At 44.4% G+C, this 24,850-nt stretch overlaps 1 pseudogene; it reads right to left on the reverse strand.

The window, feature by feature from the left end:
• Positions 1 to 23,259: 23,259 nt before the first annotated feature.
• LOC148030842 (ATP synthase gamma chain 1, chloroplastic-like) lies at positions 23,260 to 23,782 on the reverse strand (annotated as a pseudogene).
• Positions 23,783 to 24,850: the final 1,068 nt, after the last annotated feature.

The following is a 24,850-nucleotide window of genomic DNA, read 5'->3' on the forward strand; positions in this document are numbered from 1 at the left end:
GGTGCAAATATTATGTGAGTGCTCGTGCATACTTAGATATTACATAGTTAGAAGACCGCGGGCTAGTTTTTATAACAATTCGTGGATGAAGCAAAGTTGCCCATGTGGAGAAGGAGTACACGTGAAGGCATATGAGACATCCTTTGCATTGTGACTGCACGAAATACAAGGACACCATACTTTCAGTAGCTGGAAACTATTGGACTTGCTTGATGAGTACAGTGTTTTTTTTTTTTTCATGGCCAATCGTGTGGTGCTTATCACCACTGATTGCAATGGTACTAAGGCAGAGTGCAAAAGAAAATTGTGCAAGTGGGTCAGGGTGACAGGTCTAACCCTAGGCGAGACAAGCTCCCCAGGTATGTCCTGCCCTTGATGTGCCCTGAACAATTGTGGGTGATTGTAAGGGGCTAGGGGACTAGAGACGAAGCCAGTCGACCAAGGTCACCAGACGTACCTAATTTGAGGACCCCTAGGTGTTGTGCTGTGATCATGGGTACTTCTTATTTTTCCAGTCTTTTCTTTTCTTTTCTCTCTCTCTTTTTTCTTTTTTCTTTTTTTTTCTTTCTTTCTTTTTCTTTTTCTTTTCTTTTTCTTTTCTTTTCTTTTTCTTTTCTTTTCTTTATTTCTTTCTTTTTTTTTTTTTTGCCTGAGTACAACCATTACAATATGTTGAGGCTATCAGCCTTTCAATGGGTTGAAAAATGTCAAGCTTCGAAGGCTCAGAAAATGAATAGGACAATGAGGATGGTGCCCTAGCCTCGCTATTAGAGAAGCAGTTGGCGAAAGGGAGAGATACACTTGAGATATTGCAACCCTCCTTGCGGCACATGCGATGTGGGTACAATTGAGGTAACGACTGCCGTGAGCCAACTATAGAGCTTGACCTAGAAAGGGGGCGTGGCAATGTGGGCGATTGGCAAGGGTGCTTTCGGCAGCGTGGCTTTGCCGCAGCTCACTGTGGGGTTGTGGGTGTTGCGGTGATTTGGGCATTGAACACTTTCGCACAAGGACCTGTATTATCCTGCATCCACTTGTCGCTTTATGAGAGCATATGCATTGTGTATGCCGCAACTATAATAAACCAGTGCAATGCAGGGAGACATCACTTATTTGAATTTTATGGTGTTGACTAGACATTTATCACCTGCGCTTGATTAGCTTTTTCTTTTGCTAAAGGCGTAGCATATATTAAATGCAGATATGATAAGTTCATACAAGTCAGGAACATGTCAACACTTAACAAGTCAGGAACACTCAACCATTTAAAACAAAAAGTCCTGGCCAGTTATCATTTGATAAGCCCCTTATGCATTATGGGCTACTCGATTTGTACGAGGCGGGGCGAGTCTGGATGGCCGGGTGATTGGGGCTCTGCTGGTTTGGGACTCCCGTGGGGGTGAGCAGGGAACATGTCGACCAGGATATGAATGGTGTAATCCCGGCTCGATACCGTCTCCAGAATTTCTTTAAATAATTCATTAAATTCTTCTTTTTCCCGAGCTGTCCTTTCTGCCTTTGAGCGTCTGGGGCCCGAGCAGGAGCTGGGAGTGCGCACTGCTAGTGCTGCCACCTGTTGCGCGTTTCGAGTCTCAACTTTCTTGACTCAAGGATTCTTTGGCCTTCGCCCTGGGCAATGTCGCTTAGGGCCTCGCTTCTTGGCATACCTCTTGATGGTGGGCACATAGCGCTCTGGCGGAGGGGCGCGTGCCACATGCTCTCGCCTTCTGCGAAGAGCGTCTTTGCAAGCCAACTCTCCATGATTCTCCATGCGTTCTACCAAAAAAGGACACCTGCAAGGTGCGAACCAAGGGTTAGACCTTGATACATGACACAATTGTTCGCATGGAAGGGATTTTAGTGTGGTTTATCAAGCGCATATGACAAGAAGGGGAGGGGTGAGGCATGCGGTGTTTGTTGTAGGGGAATGGTCCCCATGCTGATGTTCGCGTTGCCTCCAGTCATTAGCGGATATTAGTTTATGCTAAGTTGCGTGGGCTGGTTGCCGTGGAGTGGGACAGGGTACATCCTCAGGAGGATAGACCAAAAAGGGAAGAAGGTGTATAGAAAGGGACTATACCCTATCTACACCATCAGAGTTGTTGGTCAAGGCCTCCTATGGCGGCAATATGGGTTGCATGCCCTTCACTTGGAGGTGGGGCTGGTCACCCGACTTGTAAAAATGTGATGTGAGGAGGACCTGAGGAGCTTATCTTGTCAAGCCGACTCTTCTCCCTATGCTTGACTATCATTGCTTGTGTCTGTTGATATTTTTTATACATGGTGACACAAAAATCAGTGTTTATTTATATACATATCTATGAAACCATGTCACATCACGAGGATAAGAACCAAGTGTAGAACTCGGGGTTGTACCGGAGCATGGCACACGCATCTAGTATTTGTGGCAGCTGACTTAATACTGATAGATATTTTGCAACGTCGAGTAGCATGGAACCTTGACCGAGTCTACTGGCAATATGTAACTCCTCTTCGGTGAGAACCTTATCAATCAAAGGGCCCTGTAGCCTAGTCCCAGCCAAGTCCGCACCCCGAATGTCAGTGAGCACTCGAAGGGAAGTTGGTGCCACGTAGGTTGGGTCTCTTTGAGACCGCCATTTGGCCAATCGCTCTTCTGAGACCGTCATGATCTGAGCCTCGAGTTCGGCCATTACGACGCGGCTTTTGCACCAACGCCGCTCAAATTGACTCTGGCCTGCTGACAGTCGCTTTAGTAGCTCTATGTCTACGAGATTCGGTCGACAGAGCACTTCATTGAACGTGACGGTTAAGCGTAGTTCGTCAGCCTCCTCGTCAGGGATGAGTCGCATCTGTTCATGCAGGAGCCTATCGTAGTGCCCGTTAAGATGTTCTTGTTCTTCCCATGATAGAGGAAAGGTCAAGTAATCTCCAAGCTGTTCCTTGGGGATCGTGCCCACGTCCGCAAGGACGTAGACACGCGCGACCACTTTGAGCTTAGCCTCCAACTCAGTTAAGAATTCTGCGACACTTCTATGTTCAACGAGGGCTTGCTCGGTTGCTATCTCATGCAAAGTTCTAAGAGTTTCCTTAGGCTTTAGCATGGCTGGGGGCTCAGGCCTAGATGAGCAAGATTGGTCCACACTAGGTTTTCTTATGCTCTTGGGGTTCTCACGTTTCTCCTGAGGTTTTGCTGTTATTTCGTTCTGGTTCTTCTCGGATGTGACTGGTATAGATTTGTCACCCTGTTGTGACAACGTTCTATCCACTCTTGATTGATCAATGCGAGTTCTATTGTCAGTGGATAGAGTGTTGCAAGCAACTGTTGATGGCAACGGTTGCTTTGGTTTCTCAGAATACACAGCTGTGTCTGAGATTTCACTGCTATTAGGAGAGGCATCAGTGGGTTCATTGGTGGGTGGACTCGATGCTTCATTCATCCGCTCTCCAGTGCCCTTCGTCTCAATGTTCTTGGGGTCCACAACCACCTGCATTTGTTGTTGTTTTCTCTGCTTTCTCCTCTTTTTCTTGGTTAATGAAGGTGCCTCTTTCAGCAACTCAGGACCCTGGGCTATATCGACCGTTGATGTGCTTGGTCAGGCTTCAGCATTTCCCTTCTCTAATGTGTCCTTATGGGACATAGCCGTGGTTTGCTGAATAGCCTTGCCCGGTTGTGAGGGCACAACTGTCACCCTTTTCGAAGAGTCTAGCTTTTCAACCAACTTCCTTGCATTTAACTCCTCCGTCCTAGGCTTTAGGCACTTTGAAAGTGCTGGAGTTGTCGAGGAAGTTGGTTGCGACACCTCCTCCACAGGTAAACTACTAAGGACATGTTCCACAAGGGGCGTTGTCATGGCCAAGGGCTGTGACTGCTGTGACCCCTAATTGGAAGTAGTAGCAACTAGTTCAATGGGCTGGCTACCCTTGGTGGATGGCAATGTCAAGTCCCTAGGGCGATCAAAAGTGGTTGTGTCTTTCGTTGGCCTTTGAGCACTCATTTGTGTAGATCGAACCTGAGCTGATCTAGTCGCATTAGTTGGCTCGGGCATATCCTTGGGTCGAGAGGTACAGATGGCATCATGTCCCACCTTTTTGACGGTTGGAAGCTTAGATGGAAGTAGAGATTGGAATTGAGCAGTTGCCCTTGACAACTGCTATGGTGCTTCCTGTGTCTGTTTGGGAGAAGAGGGCATAGGAGATCTAGGGGTCCTAGGTGGATGTGGCACTAGCTGAATGATTTTCTCAAGGCTATTAGATGATTGTGCCATTTGCTTTGTTGAGTGAGTAGCCTTGCCATGAGCAATGTTGTGCCTATGATGTTTGTTCTCCCCTTGGGAAATCAAAGGCTTCTTGGGCACTAATGATTTTTGTGCATGCTCAATGGCTGCATCTGATGTCCGCTTGTCAAGCACACTAGGCTGAGGATCTACTTTTTGATAGGCCGTGTTTGGTTTCTTGATTTCAGTAGTGATGGGCTCAATCACTCCAATATTTTTGGTTTGAAACTTGGCCTTTCGTTTAGTTTTCCTCCTATGCCTCTTAGCTTTGGACATAGTTTGGGCTTATGATAGAGGTGGCCTAGCAGGGAGTTTGGGCACCCAAATCCAATGTTTTCCTGCATAATACCCTTGAGCACGAAGCAACGCTTTGGGTATCCATCACGGTGTTGTGCTGACCCTCCATCGATGCCTGCGTCTATAAGGCTTGGGCTTCTTTTGGGGTCTTCTACGATATTTCTGAGTCCAAACCCTGTCCTTGGCCTTCTCTCTTGACCTTCTTGTTTCCGGCATGGCCTTACTCACTAGTTCTCGTTGTTCGACCTGTGCTTGTATCAACTCTTCCAACAAGTACTTGCCCTCGTTTGTGGGCGTGACTGTTATGTCATCACCTTCCTTGCCTTTCCCTTGAGGTTTGATGAGGTCACCCTTGCTAAAGGTGGTGACTATCCTCACACCTGGTAGTGTCAGGTGTATCCTCTGTGCTACATAGTCAACCTCACACTTGGTCGCCCTTTTGAAGGGTCTTCCAAGGAGGGTTTCTTTCCCGCAGCTAGCACTATTTGGAGGAACATGAAATAGGATAGGCAAGCTTTCTGTTTCAATTGTCACAAGGATTTTGCACTTCCCTATGAGTGCTTGTGGGTGTCCCCCATAAGGGCTAAGAGTTGCACTAGTCGGTGTGAGCTCTGGTTGGCCTAGTAGGGTCCATGATTCATAGGTCAAGATATTAAAATCTGCTCCTTCATCAATCAGAGCATCGATAGTATGCTCTCTTTTCGCGGTGAATTTGACCCTAAGATAAGCAGGTGGTACTATGTCTTCATCTTCCGGGTCTTGGCTTGTAAATTTAAGCCTTCTGATAGATGCCCTTGAGTTCTCGACTACACGACCAGATGTGGATTCTCCACTGCTGTCTTGGATCGTCAGTGCAGTGCTATTCAAGGTACATCTCTCGTCAAGAGTGTCATGTCTAGTCATCTTGGCATTTGTCGCTTGCTGATGTTGCATTTCGCTCTGACTAGACATGGTATGAACACAATGTCTTTATGTTCTAGTGATGTGGCCTTTTTGCCCTTGATGGCTAGATTGGCCTGTTGAGGCTCTAGGGTCTCTGTTTGTCTCTGTTTGAGTATGGGCTTTTGGCTGCTCTTTTGCACATGAGAATCCATGCTCATGTAGAGCCATTACTTCACTAAGGTTCAATTTGGAAGGCCTATCGCGGCGCGCGTTCTCTCTCCAACCTACTCGGGGGAGGTGCGGAGGGGGAAGAGCCCCCTCTGCGAGGGTCCAGGGGGGTAGTCCCCCCGACCCGCAGGGCCGTTACGGTAGACGCCATATGCAATTTGGAGGACCATTTATATCCAAATTTTGAACTACGCGCTCTAAATTTTAGCCCGGTTATGGATCTGTGATGGGCCTTCAGCTCTACGTAGACTTAGGGGTCAATCTCGGGGTTTAGATGTATCAGAATTTGTGTTCTAGGCACGTGTCCGATTCTGACAGTTTTCTGTCCGATTCTCAGATGTCCGATTTTCAGGAGTCCGATTATCAGAATCGGACGTCCGAATTTGGGTGGGTCCGATCGGACCAGTGGTCCGATTTTGGTCATGTCCGACTCTCGAAGTTGGATCCAAAAGTGGTCCGATTTTCAAAGTGGTCCGATTCTGGGAATGGGATTGGACAAGGTGGTCTGATTCTGAGCCGTTCTGGGCTGGGTCCGATTCTCTGGCTAGTCCAAGTCTGGGACTCGGACGGCCTGGTCCGATTGTGAGTGGTCCGATTATGGACTCGTCTGAGTGTCCGAGTCGGACGGATTGGTCCGAGCGTCCGATTCTCAAAATCGGACGGGTTGGTCCGAGTGCCACGTGGCACGTCCGATCGGGCTGTCCAATTCTGGGAATCGGACAGTCCGACTCCCGAACTCGGGTGGTCCGATTCTGGGAATCGGACCACAGTGAGTTGGTCCAAGTGCGTCGGCGGGCAGGTGCGATTCCAGTGCGCTTGACCCCTCCTCACTGTCTGGTGCACACAATCACCACAAACTTTTTAAATTTGATCAGGGCACTTGTTGGAAAACATCAAACTCACCTTGAGCAGCACGAATCACCGATGCCTAGGAATCGGGGCAGCGCTTCCTCGTCCTGTGAACCAGAAGTTCTCTCTCTCTCTCTCTCTCTCTCTCTCTCTCTCTCTCTCTCTCTCTCTCTCTCTCTCTCTCTCTCTCTCTCTCTCTCTCTCTCTCTCTCTCTCAAGGCAAACCAAGGAAATGAGGTCTGTCTTGGCCTCCCAGGCCTCTTAAGGTCCTTTTCGAGCACTGCAGAACCTCACAGCTAGTTCCTTGTCCCTATCTTACCCAGAAACTTGAATCTGGTCCCCTGTTTTCCTGTTTTAGCCTGTTATACAACAACAGAAAACCCCACTGTTTGTCTTTTTTTTCTTCTTTTTCCTTGTTTTTTCCTACCCTAAATGCATCCAAATCACAAAATAAATACCTACACTACTCCATTCCACAATATAAATCTCAGAAAGCAACAAATCTACTTGCCAAGGAGATCAAATACCATCTTCAACCCCCTCGCTTCCTACCTATCTACCTCAAGCACGAGTTCGGGGGAAACCCCTTACTTTGATGCTCGATTCGAAGCACGCAAGTGCTCAAGGCTTGAATCCGTTGGTCCCGGCAACCGAACCAAAATGTGGGTGCTTTCACTCAACCGCCAAGACCCACGGACCGCTTATTGATTCAAGCATTCCAAGCCGAGCACTAATGGCTACCTCTCACATAGCCGACGCGCCATCCATTTCTACGGGTGTAGTGAGCTTACCTTGATGCCGTTCGAGTTACCTCCTCTCCCGCGCACTCCGGTAGCTCCACGATCCAAGTTCAAGCTTCAAGCAAGCTCCATCCTCCCGCTCCAACCTCCAAGCTCCATTGCCACGAGCAAGACAAGAGAAGAGAAGAGAAGAGAAGAAGAGAGGAGAAGATGGAGAGCTTCTCCTCCTCGGTCCCTCACCCTCACACACTCACTCCCTCACACTCTCACACTCCCTCTCTCAAGGACAAGCTCAAGCAAGCAAGAATAAGAAGAAGAAGAAGAAGAGGAGAGCTACTTTTGGCCACCCACAAGAATGAGCTTCTCATTCACTTTTCAACTTTATATACAAAACCCTAAATCCCTTTTGGGCGGTCATCCCCTTTTCCCCTTTTTACATGGCCGGCCGTAGCCTTGGCCCTTTTTCCCATTGTCCTTCTATCTTCCTAGATTTCTTTCCACCGCCCGTCCACATTTACAAATTGCATGGGTGAGAGCCCGGCGCTCTTTTACAAGATTTCAGGGTGCGCCTTTTTATTTTAAAATGTGCATTTTCCCTTTTGTGTTTGCCTTGGACTTTTAAGGTTGCCCTTGCGCTTTTGGCCTTTTCTCCTATTCTTTCTCCAGTCGGGCTACCTTTTTTCCGCCTTTGCCTTGCATCTTTTTTATTTCATTTTGCTTTCTTCGTGTTGGGGTTAACATACATCCTCTCTCCCTTGGAGGAATCGAGATGTCCTCATCTCAAGAGGACCTGGGGGTATTGTTGGTTGAGAGTATCCTCGTCCATCCAGGTGGCATACTCTTCGAGATAATCTTTCCACTGGATGAGGTATTCTCTCAAGGTCCTTGACCTCAAATGCCTCTCCCTGACATCTAGGACTCTATCAGGCCCTAGCTCAAGGACTCCTTGGCTAGGCATTACAATTTGCTGATCATCAAGTACATGATTCAGATTAGGTAGATATTTTTTCAATAGGCTAACGTGAAATACATTATGAACCTTTAGGGTTGCGGGCAGCTATAGTCTGTAAGCATTAGGTCCTAGGCACTTAGTGATCTTATAAGGTCCACAATACCTTGGACTTAGCTTCTTGTACTCTCCCAAGGAAAGTGAACTCTTTTTAGGGCGTACGTGGATGAAGACCATATCACCTTCAATGAAGGATCTGTCTTGCCGTTTCAAGTCGGCATAAGCCTTCTGTCTATCCTTGGCAGCTTGGATGTCCTGTCTTATTGACTTGATTTGATCATCCATGTCTTCCAGCATCTGCCTTGAAGCTTCTACCCTCAAAGTTGGATCCGAGAAGCTCAAAGAGATACGACAATCGTGCCCATACAATACTTGAAAAGGGGTCATCAGAATACTTTGTTGGTAAGAAGCATTGATGGGACCTAAAATGGGCCGGCACTAGCTATGGCACCAGCCAGACCTTATGCTCATGACAGACAAACACACCCTCACGGCCTCGTGGACTAGGAGCGTCTATCTAATTCTAAAGGACAAACTGCCCTAAAGCCTAATCTATGCGTTTATAGTTTATAGTCCAACGTTTCCCTTTCTTTAAACTCCTCAAAGGGAGAACCCATACACATTGGCAATGCCACGATAATCACATACATGGAGGCAACCTCTCAGTAAAAGCACCGCGACCCCACTGCAACTCTCCTACATCGCAGGGATTGGCCCCTTGATGCGCTACTCAACATATAAAACAAACAAACAAACTCCACTCTTCATTTTGAATTCAGGAGATATACCATGTCCTTACTTAACAGTCCCTTAGGAAACCGACCCTCTATCCTACGGCAAGGGATAACCTTACACTCTCAATCGTGAGTCCAATTCCTGAGAAAACAATTGCTATGCAGTCCATGAGCTTTTCTGTTGATACCATGAACTATGCATAGTGCATAATGTGAATGGTTTAGTGCACAAACAAAAGAAAATCAGCATTTTGCATCGTGCGAAACCAATATTTTCATGATTTCCATGCTAACGTCTATGTACTGCAATGAGAAAAGACACCGAACCTTACGTTCATACAGCCTTTCCCTTTATTTTAAAACACCATCCTATAGGCATAATGCAACACATAAACCAGATTTTAATTTATATTTTGATGCTCAACCTCCCCTCTCACCCTACTGTTTAATGTTTTGCATTCGTTGATAGGTGAAAGGTTCATTTTATGTGTATTTCCTTATAAAGAAAGTGATAAACACGGACAGAAACATAGAAACGAGGGTAAACTGAGACCAACCTCGTGCTTTACCTTCATTATACGTTGCACAAACACACATGTAATTTTATGGAATTTTCCTTTTACCGTTTCCTAATTTTCTCCCATTTAAAACCCATTTTCCACCATTTTTGGTATTTTTCCTCTATTTTCTTCAATAAAAAATGACTAAAAATTAAGATTGATTGTGGGTTGTGGCCCTAAGGTTCCTTCATAGCAAAATTTTAGGTTTTTGTAGGTGTTATGTCTCATATTTCCCATTTATTTTGCAAAAACCCCATTTTTACCCCTTAAACTCGTGTTTTTCGTGTTTTATAACATTATTTTCAACCATATCGCTTATGATTTTCAGATTTTCAGATTGTAAACTGTTGAAAATCATAGAAAACAACATCATAATGAATATTCAACCCATGGGAACAATGTTTCATCAATCAAATGTCATAAAAACTCATTTTTTCTTCATAAAATTTTGAATTACCTCTTAGGTTTCGTGTTTCGGGATTTCGGTTTTGGTACGGGACTGCAGGTCAGCCCACATTCAATGTCCAGCATCTTCACAATCAGCAATCTCCATGTCTTCATCGATCCGGAAGCAATCCGGTCCCAACCGGACAAGCTTTCCTTCACCATTCTTCATTTTCCTCTTGCACACAAGAACAGCCCCTTAGGGGAGAGAGAGGGAGGAGAGAGAAAGACTAGATTTCCATCTCTTCATTCAGTCCATCATTCCACGAGCAAAGACGTGCGATAAGACCCCATCCAAGAGAGAGAAGATCAACCCCATGATCGATTGTATGGGTTGCTTTCAGCCTGCATACTCCATCTCCATCATGAGAGGGCGCAAAAAACAGCCGCCATGTTGCTCCACGTTTTTTCTTCATCTTTCTCACATTTTTTTCATCAAAATTGCATAAATTTTGGGGGGGGTCCAAGGCTCCCAAAAGACACACCCAATTTTGGCCTTAAACTTGTCCGCCTCTTCAAATCTTGACCATCTTGTGGCCATTTCCTCGTCCGGCATCCAAATTGAGCTCTGAAAAATCCTGGGCATCCAGTTTAGCATCCTGCATTGGCTGGCAACTCCTGACAATCCGCACGGCAGTCTAAAAAATTATCAAAAATCCACAAGTGTCGCTTGGGTGCCTTTTAAGAGTCGTCTTTCACTTAGTGCTTAAAATCGTCCTAGCTGGAGTCACCGCCTTCGATGTTAAATATTTTTCCCATAAATTTCGGATTTTTTGGCAAATTTTAGGCACATCCCGGGCTCAAAACTCGGCTCTCAATCATTGTAGGCAAACTCAACCAGTGGCAAATCCACCTTTTGGATTCGCGACAGCAGTATGCCCTAAGCATATCTCTAATGGCTTGGTTGACTCGTTCCATTTGACCATCAGTTTGGGGATGGTAAGCTGTAGTGAAACAGAGCTGAGTCCCAATAGCTTTAAAGATAGCCCTCCAAAAGTGTGATGTGATGAGAGAGTCACGATCACTAATGATTCTTCTGGGTAACCCATGCAGTTTGAATATTTCCTTGATGAATAATCTTGCAATGTCTGAAGCTTTATAGTTTGTCTTGACAGGGATGAGATGTGCGGCCTTGGTGAGCATATCTACTACAACCATAATAGAGTTGTATCCTCCCTAAACTTGGGGTAGGCCAACAACGAAGTCCATACTAATGAATTCCCATTTCATTTGGGGAATGTCAAGTGGTTGCAATTTCCCCGACATTTTGACATGTTCTGCCTTAATGCGTTGACAAGACAAACATTCCGTGACATATTTGAGAATGTCACCCTTGAGCCTATCCCAATAATAGCTCTTCCTGACCGCATAAAGAGTCTTGGCATAGCCAGGATGTCCTGAGAAAGGGGAGTTATGGGCTTCCCAAAGAATCTTTTTCTTGAGAGTATGGTTTGCAAGGATACATAATCTTGTCCTAAAGTAGACAAGTCCACTACTGACAGAGAATTCTTGATACTTCGTCTTTAGCTTCGGGTCTTGATCCTTGATGGGGATCTCCCTTAGCAATTTCTGACAGACTGGGTCATGACATACCTCTTCTTTAGCTAGCTCAAGAATTGGGTTGTTTGGCATTGATACCTTTGTGGCTAGAGATCCTGCTATTGATGGATCCTGTAAAATAAGAGAATTTAGAAATGCCTTGCGAGGACTGAGTGCATCGAAAACTACATTCTCTTTTCCAGGCCTATATTTGATTTCAAAATCATATTCTTCTAGTACTTCAATCCATCGATGTTGCCTCATATTAAGCTCATTCTGGGTGAAGATCCATTTAAGACTCTTGTGGTCTGTCACTAAGGAAAATTTGTTACCTAGCAAGTAATGCCTCCAAAGTTTGAGAGCATGGATGACAGCCAACAGCTCTAGATCGTAGGTAGCATAATTCCTTTCATGGCTCTTCAATTTCCTTGAAGAATACGCTACGGGATGGCCTTCTTGCATAAGCACACATCCTAAGGCAAGTGCTCTAGCATCAGTTACCACTTTGAACTCCTTACTAAGATCAGGAAGTTTCAGGATGGGTGTTGATACTAAGCTTTGCTTTAGTTTGTCAAAGCTAGTCTATTCGGCAGGTGACCATACAATTGCTACTTGTTTCTTTAGTAGGTCAACCAGAGGCGCTGCAATCAAAGCATAATCTTTGATGAAGATCCTGTACCATCCTATCAATCCAAGAAAGCTATGTATTTCTTTGACAGACGTTGGTGTTGGCCATTCCAAAACATCTCTAACCTTAGCTGGATCTACTGAAATCCCTTCTGCTGATACAATGAATCCCAAATATTCAATCTGTCACTTGAAAAAGGCACACTTCTTCTTCTTGGCATAAGCTTGTATGCTCTCATTGTTTCAAGAATAATGCAAAGCTGGGGTTCATGATCTTTTTCCTATTTAGATTAGACTAGGATATCGTCAAAGAAGACGAGTACGAAGTCATCAAGATAGGGCCTAAAGATATCCTGCATTAACCTGTTGAAGGTAGCAAGAGCATTCGTTAGCCCGAATGACATCACTAGGAATTCAAAGTGTCCATACCTTGTGCTAAATGCAATCTTCGGGATATCTTCTTCCTTGATCCTATTTTGATAATATCCAGATCTGAGATCTATCTTAGAGAAGATCTTCGCTCCTTGAAGACGGTCAAGTAATTCATCTATTCTTGGAATGGGGTATTTATTTTTTATGGTTCATTGATACAACCCTCTGTAGTCAATGCATAGACAAAGCGTTCCATCTTTCTTCTTTTGGAACAGCACTGGAGCTCCCCATGGTGAACTGCTAGGATGGATGTAGCCTTGGTCTAACAGTTCCTTGAGTTGCTCTTTCAGTTTGATAACTTCTTGGATGGACATCCTATACGGCCTCTTTGCCAACTGGTGCAGCTCCTGGCGCCAGCTTAATTTCGTGGTCAACTTCCCTTTGAGGAGGAAGTTCTGTCAGATCTTCAGGAAATACGTCCGCGTATTCCTTTAACCAAGAAGATTCTTCCCCAGATTCCTGATTATGATCTAGCTTATTCAGTTTAATCAGATAGACAAGTAGGCCCTTTCTAACTCCTTTTATTAGTTGCTTTTTCCATCTATATTTTTGCCTTACCAGCCTCTCCTTGAGTTGTAACTAGTTCCCCTTCAGAATTTCGAAAGGAGAATTGGCCCTTTCCATAGTGGATGTGGGCATCATTGGGTATTAGCCAATCCATTCCGAGTAAACATTCGTGGACACCTAGGTTCATTACCCTGAATCTCACCGACGAAGTCAGCTTCCCACCCAGTAGGAATTTCACCTTAGCAGTTTGCCTAGTACAAGAGACCTCACGATCGTTTGCCAATTCCACAAGTAAAGTAGGTGCGTCTATTGTGGTTGTCCCTAGCCTTTTTACACAGATCGGTGAAATGAAGGAATGTGTATTGCCACAATCAATTAGGGTTTTGAAGCTTTTACCTTCATAATCTAATGAAGTTTGGATCACCGAGAATTGGCGATTCGGACCCTTCTTGTGCAAAGTGGCGTGAACCATTGCCCTCTCAATGTCAACATCCATGGATGGATCTTCTTCATTGCCCAGCTCCTTGTTGGAAACACTGGAGGTTCTCCCTTTGGCCATGACTGTGGCTCATTGGCCATGGGCGCCTCCTTGGAATTGCCCTTGGCGATGTCCTCTGCTAAGCTTGGAATTGCCCTTGGAATATGAAGTATCCAGGCTCATTGCAATGGAAGCACGTAGATTGCGGTCATTACCTTGTGTAGGAACAAAGTTGTTGACAGCATTGGCCCTAGCCTTCTTCCTTTGGCCCTAATTCTGATCCTACGCTCTCTTAGTCCGAGCCCTAGACATACCCTTGTTCTGATCTCTGTAAGGCCAAGTCCTGTTGTTCCTTGGTTTGGTCTGCACCTCCTCTATTATCGAAGTAGCTCGAATGAGTGCATTTTGTAGGTCCGTTGGGCGCATTGATTCCAAGCGGGTGTTTATGGGTGGATTTAACCTAGCACAAATATTTGACACCTGTTGTGTCATATCCATTGGAGGCACGTACTTTAAGAGAGAAATGAACATTGAATAATATGCATCAAGGGATAGTCCTACCTGCCTCAACTCATAGAATTCATTCATCTTCTGTGTGTGGTAGGCAGGTGGCAGATACCTCCCTCGCACATCTTCCTTAAGTTTTTCCCAAGTGACTGTCCCCTCCGAGATTGCTTGGTCTCTGCACCACTGTTTCCACCAAAGTCTTGCTTTGCCTGTAAGCTTAAGTTTGGCGAGCATGGCTTGGTTAGCAGGTGCAGTTATTGCTGCCTCAAAATAGTCCTCCATGGACTCGATCCAGATCTTGTTGTTAGCTTGAACAGTCCTTCCTTTGCCATCAAACTTAGGTGGCTTAATTTGTTTGAGGAGGAACTTCTTCTCTTGAATCACAGTTGTACTTAGTGCAGGAGTCGGACTTGGAACCTGCACTTGGGGTTGCGTCTAGACAATAAGATTCTTTATGTTAACAACTTATCACTTGCTCCCCATATCACATTATTATGACTTGCACAACTTTTAGCCAAGTGACTTAATCACTTAACACCTTTGCTAACATTTACAATCAAGATAGATGATAGTAAAAAGTCTTATTCATTCATTAGGGCATAGCCCTTTGAGTACATTTATTTTGGGTAAGTAGAACAAGCTGATTGATACATCAGTTTGGGGAAAATAAGATTGTGTTACAATCGGCTACAGGGACTGAGTAATAATATGGAGTGGGGTCGTGGATTTTTAGAAAACGATAAGTCATAGGAAGCTTGGGGTATCCCTTCCTTTGATACCCATTCTTCTCATATCGCCCTAGCACTTTGATCCTGTTGGTAGGGATCACACGAGTCACTTCTTCATAGACATACTAGTTCTGCTTGACTTGCCGACCGCCAACATGCAAAGTTGTGTTTGCATGAGCTTTGACAAAGATGAACATCTTCACGATCTTTAAATCCTCCATCCACTTGATTCTCTTCAAGTTGGTCTGAAGGTACGCGAGTCGGTGGGCTGCTATGTAGTATATTCCTGATTCTCCCATCCATCTCCGTTCCGCATATAGGGGTGAAGGGTTATAGATGTGCTCCAGAATATTCATCATGCCCAACCTCTTTGATAATCCGAAGCACGCATTGCAGTCATAAACATGACCTGGAACACCAAGAACTTGCTCCATGCTTTGTGACTCTGCAACCCAACATCCATAAGTGAGTAAAGAAATATTTTCAATCACAAAACACTACTCTATTCCACTTACCTTCCCCTGATTGTCCCCTTATTCCCTTTATTTTCCTTCATTAAGTTCCCTTATAAATCTTAAATCCCATTAGTTCGCTCTGATACCAACTGTAACGTGTCCACTTGTTCGCTTGTGGGACACGTCTTAATAGCCCATCAGGTGGAGAGTCTAGAAAGCTCTGCCTGGCACTCACATGGAATCACGCAGGGTTTGCGATCTAGGTCTTCCCGAGTCTACCCCGAGCAGAAGTGTCCGGCCGTTCCCACTTGGGATCAACCTAAGGTCAGGGTTTCTTTCCTATCAGCAAAGTCTCTAGGAAAAGGCTAACGTCGAGCTCCAAGTGTACCCCTTTTGCGTAGGGACAACAGAGTCAAAGCGGATTCATACTGCACTTGGTTCATGGAGAATGGAAAACGAGAGGGATGTGAAGCTCAACCTCTCAGCCATACGGCATAGTCCCATTCCTTCCCCCTAAAACAAAATAAACAGGGACTCTATATCTACTGACACTAGGTCTTCATAGTCTTATTATCTCATGATTTGAGAAAAGTTCCCAGCTAACTGGGACAATCCTTTCGTAGGACAGACCTAAGTCACGTCCATTGCACTTTCCTCATTTTTCTTTAGTTATCTAATTACCTACCACATTATGTTTTGACATGCAAAAGCAGCTTCCTTAATTAATCAAATTAATCACGGGTTCCTTCACACAACTTAGGCACTGACACAAAAAAAATGTCAAGCAAGTTTCTTTTTTTCCAATATCTGCTCTTTATTTATCAAAATCCTAGATTACATCCAATATCACGCACGAAGGCTATCCCAGCAATCTACAGGATTGCTGCTCCAAGTTCCGCTCGTTGACTAGTACACGGGCCTCGAGATCCCATCTCGAGTCACATCGGCCTCTTATGCGAGATCCGAAGGTAAGGGATTTACAGCCAGAGCCTCCCTTGGCACCCAAACATCCTCCCACTCCAAGCAGCGCCCACGAAGAGACCTCTCGCGGTGAGTTAGATCCATATACTTGGCGCGGCTAACAACCCCCTTGGATAGGGCCATGCAGATAGTCGGAGGTAGCTGTTCCTGCCTCTCCCTCCAGGCTTTTAACCTAAAGCATTAAGTGTTTTTCCCTGAATTAGTTCCTTGAACAAAGAGATCAAATAATGTACCTAAATGTACAATCACAAACACTTCGAAGGCGTTTGTACGACCAACTACTGAGGTGTGACCCTTTTTTTTCCAGATGCTTCCAGCATCCGATCCTAGGTCTTTTTCCCGAATGCTCCCAGCATCCTATCCTCGATCGTTCATGACTTGCTGAGATCCCAATAATTTCAAACAAGATTACACAAGCAAATGTACGTTAACTTATTTTGAGTTGCTCTTCCCTTGGGTTCTTCCTTATGGTATCTTAACCTAACCCAAGCATTAACTGGACAATCAAGGCAACGGTCATGCCTTCATTTGCAACTTAACCAAAGGTCTTTTATTCATCTATTTCTAACCAAGTTCGGTTATTACAATTGGCAACACATGACTCTTCATTTAGGCCTTCAAGATATAGTCTAGATGCATGTGTTTCCTCCATTTCTCTTAGTGCGGTTCCATGCAGAATTTTTCCAATCAACCTTATCCATCATGCACACGGTGCGCTTAGTAAAGTTGAACATCCTAAACAACCTTTATCTCTCATCATTCCTCGCAACGAGTACTTTTTCCTAATGCACCGGATCACATGTGACTTGCGTATATGAAAGTCTAGGGTTTTATCCAACAGTGCAAATGTATCTCATGAACAAAAACTAACATTTCATGTATTTCTTTTAACCATGATTGCGAAACGTGAATTCTAAATGACTATTCATGCACTAAACTGGTTAAAAAGCTATTATTTTGGGTGAAGTAAGGTGATAACCTTATCATTTTATGTGTGTAAAAGCTATCATTTCATGCATATAATCTTATGCGAATTCCATACTCTACTGTTTCATGCATGCAACTTAGTGCTTAGAGTAAACAAAAACCCTAAGACTCATTCTTGTTCCATGCACATCACCAACCCTTTCATCTCTACCACGAGAAATAATACCTAATTAATTTTAAAGCTTAGAACCTGGGTTTGATTCGTGTTTGTTGCGTTGGTTTCTCCGCTCGCCTCTCCAGTTTTGGCACCTATGCTTCCCGCGACTTTCTTCTTGGGAGCTATTCACCTCACGGAGATTGGAGAGTCCAGACCTCAACGGTTTTTGGGACAACAAGTTCGAGTAGGAAAGATCGCTGGATGGGGTCCTTCGCCGAGGGGGTGGTTTGAGTGTGGCTCCTTGAAGTTACTCACCAACTCTCACTCCCTCTCCTTCTTTCTCTCTCTCTCTCTCTTCTTCTTCTTTTCCTCCTCTTCTTCTTCTTCTCTTCCTCTCCTCTTCCTCTTCTTCTTCTTTTCTCTTATTCTTCTTCTCTCCTCATGACCCACAGCTAGATGGCAATCAGGGGAGGTGGCTTTGTTTCGAGGGCCCCAGGGAGGGACCCGCAGCGATTGGCAAACAAGGAGGGGGGTGACTTGAATCGTAGGCCCCAGGGAGGGGGGTGCAGCTTGCCGCCAAGCGAGAAGGGGGGGAAGAGCCGACTGACGGGCCGCAGGGGATGCTGCTGCTCTGCTGGAGGCAATGATGCAGGGAAGGGGGGGCACAGTCTCCATCCATGTAGCCGAGGGAGGGGAGGGGCCTCCCCTTATATAGGGGGGGAGGAGGTGGGTGGCATGGCCACCCCTCCCACCTGGGGAGCTGCATGTCCCCCCAGCACCACCACTCCCTCTCTCTCTCTCCCCAACGTGCTGTCGGCGGGGAGAGAGAGAGGGGGTTAAAAATTTTGGAACTGTAGTTTTTTTTTTTTTGAAATTAAAAAGGGGGTTCCTATGGGAGGAAGCATGGCATGTTACAAATGGGTGACCTCCCAAGAAGATTTTCGTACAAGCTAGTGGGAGCTTCTCACACACACGCCAACAAAGCCTTCATAGCCCAGTATGCTAAGGCCAAGATGCCAAGGTCTATGCCTTGGTCGATGCCTTAGTTGTTAGCCTTGAAGTGACACAGCTCGATGATGAGATGTGCAGTGCTCACCTATATATTCATTAAATTGGTATCCTCACACTACAAAAATGAAGCCCCTCCCTAATGTCATCAATGACACCGTCAAAAATGCTAAAAGAAAGTGTTCTCTCTTTATCATCAATAACATCATAAAAAACACTAAAAGCCTTGAAATGACATAGCCCGACGAGACGAGACATATAGTGCTCGCCCATATATCCGTTAAATTGGTATCCTCACACTACAAAAATGGAGCCCCTCCCTAACATCATCAATGACATCGTCAAAAACACTAAAAGAAAGTGTTCTCTCTTTATCATCGATGACATTAAAAAAACGCTTAAAAACAAACATTCTCCTTTTATCCCCCCCCAACGGGTTACTATATAAACAGGGGTAAAGGGTCACGTGAGGAACACACATAGACACAACAACAACCCTGTAGAAATCTCTCTCTGCTGGTTGACACGATGAAGCTCTGTTGCAATCGGTCGAATCTCTCTCTCTCTCTCTCTCTCTCTCTCTCTCTCTCTCTCTCTCTCTCCACACCTACGCGGGAGCGTTGCTCGAATCCATCAGCTAATTCCATGGCTCCCAAGAGATGTCGAGATACTGAGCGAGGTCACGCTCATAGAGCTCCCCAATGCAAAGAAGTGGCCGCTGTTGAGAGAACTCAACACGATATTAAAGCGCAAGTGAAGGTTAACCCGAACCCATTCAAACCGAAGAACCAGCCATCCCATAACAAATCGAGGATACGGCCATAAACCGTAATCACGATGGATGGCCGAACGAAAATAGTCAAACATACAAGTTGAGGATTATGGTGGTTCGGGACATTGGGTCCCCAACCCAATGCTCCTTAACACTCTGCGGAGTGTGGAATAACTCACCTTCATGTGGGGGTCCTATGCGCCTGAGGGAGATAAGTGTTTTTGCTTTTTGATCACTCGAGCACTGAGAGGGCAAAGGGCCAAGTGATAAGTGCCCCTATTATGTAGGACGGCTCCGAAGGCTCAGGGAAGCTTAGAGGGGCTCTGAGCCAGTAAATTACATGTTGATCCCGGATGGAGTGTGATCATATACAGCCCAATCCCGAGGGATTGGAAGGTCCTATCCTAGGCTAGACGGTGTCTTTCTATGGAAAGACGATTTTGTACCACTCTGTGGAGTGATGATTCTGGATGTTATTATGAAATAATGTATATGATCTTCCAAATTGTTTGTTATGTGCTAAAGATTGAATTTAATGAATCCAATTTAATGGAGTAATAAAAGGAAGTTGATTTTATATGTCCAAATAGTGTGGTAGTATGCTTTGCTAATTAGAAAACTAAGCAAACCCCATCGAGGAAAGTGGGAGGCTTCGATCCTAAAAAATTGGATGCCTATGGCTAGGTGGACCTGATAAGTTGGGTAACTTTTTGATACTAGATAGAGCTAATTAAATCATGGCCCTCCCAATATGGGTAGAACTAGTTACCAGGTTTAACACCATTTTAGGGAGCCGGAGCTGAGATTTTACCTCATGGATAGGGGGATCGAGTTACACTCTCCCTCCCTCTCACTCTCTTTGAACCAAGTGCGGTGTTAACCTCACTCTTGCCTTTGATTGATTACAAAGTGGTCTTTCTTAGGTGGGCATTAGATTGTTGTTAGGGATGACTTGTCCACGCTTCCCTTGTGAAGTAGAACTAAGATTCCCATGTTCAACTAAGTCCAAGGATTCCCATGGGGAGACGGGATGGTGATGTACATGGATATGAATTTCAGTCAACCACTAAGAGGACTCCTCCAAGTCTATTGGAGGAGACACCTCACACATGGTATCAGAGCCTAGGTTTCAAAAGAGCTTTTAGTGTAAGGTTAAGTAGTCAACATATAAAAGGAATTAATAAAATAACCACACTTGTTTGAAGAAACTTGTTGTCGATTTTCTTGCACTAACACTAGCATACACATTATTCACATCAAGAACTTAGCGATGATGAGGAAGCTACAGGTTTGCATGATATTTTTCCCATCATGTATCAAGTAGCCTTAGGGTCGAATAAATCTTATCGATTCCTAGAGATGAAGGTCAAACCACCTCGTTTGTAACTAATAAGCTACAGATATAATCAAAATTGTCAAACTAGTGCGAATTGATGAAACATACAAGGAACTCCAAGAGAAGAAGTTTCTTCTCAAGCAGACACCAACCACCTAGGTTTAGCATTGAAGGATCCAAAGTGGAGCAAGATGCAGAAGCATGGATTGAGGCTTTGGATGACTATTTTTCCTAGTCGCTGAAACTACTGTTGCAAATCAATCCATGGCTGCTCGTCTTCGTCTTACTGGCAAAGCTAAGCTTTGGTGGAAACAGTTTTGCCGAGATAAAGGGGTAACAAAAGCTTCCCAAACTTGGGAGGAGATCAAAGAAGCTGTGAAAGGATGTTATCTTCCCCCATCTTTTGAATCAATCAAGATGAATGAATTCTACAACTTACAACAACTAAGCCTAACCTTGGAAGGATACTATTCTAAGTTTGTGAGTCTGTGCAAATATGTACCCCCAATGACAACGTCTCAACAGATTGCAAGGTTTTGCCAAAGGACTAAATCCACCTTTGGACACTCGTCTTGAATCAATGAGACCAACGACTCTCGAAGATGCTTTTATGCGAGCAAAACCTATGGCCAAGGAAATCGCTCAAAATGGCTAAAGGAACCGTCCAATAAACAACTATGGAAGGGGCTACCCAAACCGTGGTGTTGACATGGCCAATGCCAGAGGGGAACGGTAGAGCTAATGCAATCGCTCAAGGACCAAATGGGATAGGAATTAGACACTGCTACTAGTGCGGAAGATTTGGGCACCTAATGGCAAATTTTCCTAACCGTCCTCAAAATCCTAGCCTAAACCAGGTTGGTGGAAGAGGCCGAGGGAACAACAACAACAACAACCCAAGCCATGGACATGGAAGAACAGCTGGTGCTCGTGCAAATACCATGATTGGACAACCTAAGGAATGCACATTAGGTGAAGAAATTGAAAGAGGATCCATTCATGCTGCCATGGAAAGGAAAGGATGGGACCACCAATGTTTAGTAATTCAATCTCCATTTACTTACAAGGGTACCTTGTTTATAATCTTAATTGATTGCAGTAGCACACATTCCTTTCTTGCACCCAAGTCAATTAAAAGATTGCATCTAGAATCCAAGGGGACAAGGAAAATGATAGTAGAATTGGCTAGTGGGAAGGAAATCGCCTCAACCAAAACTGTATGGAAACTTCAATTTGAGTTAGACATCCATATAACTAAAGCAAAATTTCGAATCCTACCACTAGGATGCTACAATTGCATTCTGCGAATGGATTGGCTCAAGAAGAACAAAGACCCCATACCCAGGATAGATGAACTTTTAGATCGCCTACACGGAGCCAAGGTTTTTTCCAAGATTGATGTAAGGTTCGAATACTATCAAATTCGAATCAAGGAACAAGATATCCCAAAGATTGCCTTCAACACTAGGTATGGTCATTATGATTTTTTAGTCATGCCATTCTAATTGACTAATGCCCCAACTACATTCAATCATCTAATGCAAGACATCTTTCGACCATATCTAGATGATTTCGTGCTAGTATTCTTTGACGATATACTAGTATACTCCAAATCAATAGAGGAACATGAAGGTCACTTAAAGATTGCCCTAGCAATACTCCATGAAAATCAACTCTATGCCAAGATTAGTAAATGTGTATTTCTCACTGACACGATTGAATATCTTGGATACATTGTTTCCACTAATGGAATCTCTATAGACCCTACCAAAGTGAAAGATTTTCTAGAATGGCCAATACCTAAGATAGTAAAAGAAATTTGAGGATTTTTGGGACTGACATGATGGTATCGAATCTTCATCAAGGATTATTTCCTCATTACTGCACCCTTGACAAATCTTTTGAAGAAGAATGCAATAATCATTTGGACCAAGGGCATCAAGAAAGCTTTGATAAGCTTAAAGAAGCTATAACCACTGCACATGTATTAAAAGTCCCTGACTTCAGTCAACCATTTGAGGTGATCATTGATGCAAGTGGACTTGTGATCGGTGGGGCGCTAGTACAAGAAGGAAGACCAGTGGCCTATACTTCCAAAAAATTGAAACCCTACGGGTCCAACTATGCTACTCATGACCTTGAGTTACTCGCAGTAATCCATGCCTTGAAACTATGGAGACACTATCTATTGGGAAGGGAATTCACTTTAGTGACAGATCATAAAAGTCTTAAGTGGATCTTCACCCAAGCTGACCTAAACATGAGGCAAAGAAGATGGATAGAGATACTACAAGAACTTGATTTTAAAATCAAATATCGTCTAGGGAAGGACAATGTTGTTGCAAATGCCTTAAGCCGAAAAGCCTTTCTTAATAGCGTTGTAGAAGTTCGAAGCTTAAGAACTGTATCCATACTTGATAATCCTGTACTTGAGCTTGTATGCCAAACTATTTCTCAGGATAAGGAATATGAAGGATGCATAGCTAAGGTACTTCAAGGAGAAAGCTTTGACAAAGAAAGGTCTAAGATTAAGGATTATCATGCTAGCAATGGTTGTCTATATTGTTGATAAATACAAAATATCCTAAGCCATACCCTATGGATGTATGTATCTAAAATAGAAGCATATGTAAAGTGTCCTTAAGTTGGGGGTATCTATCTTTGGAGGATACCACTTGTTGTAGTAGACTCTGAGAATGGAAGAAGAATAATGCATGAGAAGATAACATGTAGCTCCTGACCTCTGATTTGCTCCATCTCTCAGACTCCCTCCACTTCAGTTTATCATTTGGTATCAGAGCGTGATTTAAGAGAGGGCGTTGGCACTGGCGACGATCTCCAGGATCTCACTCGTGATCTTAGACTGGCGCTGACTGTTGTAGCTTATGGATAGGCTATGCTTGAGCTCACTAGCATTGTTGGAGGTGTTATTCATGGCATTCATGCGGGCCGCCAGCTTGCTGGCCACGGACTCCTACAGGGCCCAGCTGACTATTCAAATACAGCGGCAGGAGCACGCCCAAGATCTGCACCGGCTCCTACTCGAACGTCAACACCCCCGTGAACTGTAGTGTGTCGATGCAGAGTGTCTCCCTCTCCACTGACAACTTCCCTTCCTTGGTCGTCAGCTGGAACATCTCATCATCGTCGTCGTCAACACAGTTTCTGTTTATGTTGCAGACCTCCCCCTGCGGCAATAGCGGGAGCAGGGTATGGATGACGGTTGATCACAGCGAGACAAATTTGGTATACAGGAGCTCTACTTTGTTGACATCCTCACTCACGAACAAAGCAAAGAGTTCATCGACTATGGCTTGAGCCTCCTTCATCGTCAGGACTCCAACAACCCTCTTGTGAAGTTCCTCATCAAGGTGAAGTAATTTTTTTACTTGTTTAGACTGTCTTTAGCTTTGACATAGGGAGATGCATTTCCCCCTTAGCTATTCATCACCCTAAGCATTTGAAAAGTCTTTGACGTGTCTAGTCTGCCTGCCCTGCACAAGATTGCCTGCACAAATAATGATCAAACGTTTTGCATTTTGAGAAAGTGTGCATAGACAATGTTGCTCAAATGTCGCCAATGGAAAGGATTTGACAATCAAATCCAAATGCTCAGTGCAGAAATTGGAACCATAGAGAGGTTCAAATGCTCCGTACAGGAATTGCAACAATACAGAGAGGGCTTTCACATCCGCAGGGTGCTCATCATCCTCAATTGCCACGACAAGCTAAGCTGAGAAGGCTAGCTTAGAAGATCGCACTGGAGCAAACAAAGGAGGGCATGCGAAACTAACATGTCCTGTCTGTAGGGCAACAGTTTCTAATGTGAAAAGTATGCAAATACATCATGATGCGCGGCATCCTAAGCTACCATTTGAAGAGGACAAGCTTATTAATCTCCATTATATACTACTTCAGATAGCAAAGGAAAGCCTAGAGTAGTGCGAGGGAGTTTCAAAAAAAATGAGCACATGTCTTTTAAGAGGTACGAAAGTAAATTGGTAGTAGACCTCAACAACGGGACTATGGAAGGGCCTTCAGTGTTCTTGGGTGTTTGCAGCATTGTATAGGGCTCTGTTTTGCTCAAGGGAAAGTTGTACTGCATTACCATCTTGCAGAGTTGAACTAGTTATTTAGAGGCCATTTTTTGCTCAGAAAATTTTGGGAAAATTTTTGTAGCTTTAGCTTGAAATGTGCTTCCAGCTTGGCAGAAAAAAATGTAGCTTTAGCTTTAGCTTGAAATGTACTTCCAGCTTGGTTTAAAAAATGTAGAAAATTTGTAGGAAGGTGCTCAATTTTAGACCCATGTTTTGATGCATTTTGGATCATACGAATATCGTTTGGGATCTGAATTGGATGTTTCTTGTTGGGAACTGAATGTATGACATGTTGGCATC

Source organism: Lygodium microphyllum, chromosome 9 (assembly GCF_053477565.2).
Source record: "Lygodium microphyllum isolate KBCC chromosome 9, Lygodium_microphyllum_v1.1.10, whole genome shotgun sequence".
In the NCBI taxonomy this organism is placed as follows: domain Eukaryota; kingdom Viridiplantae; phylum Streptophyta; class Polypodiopsida; order Schizaeales; family Lygodiaceae; genus Lygodium; species Lygodium microphyllum.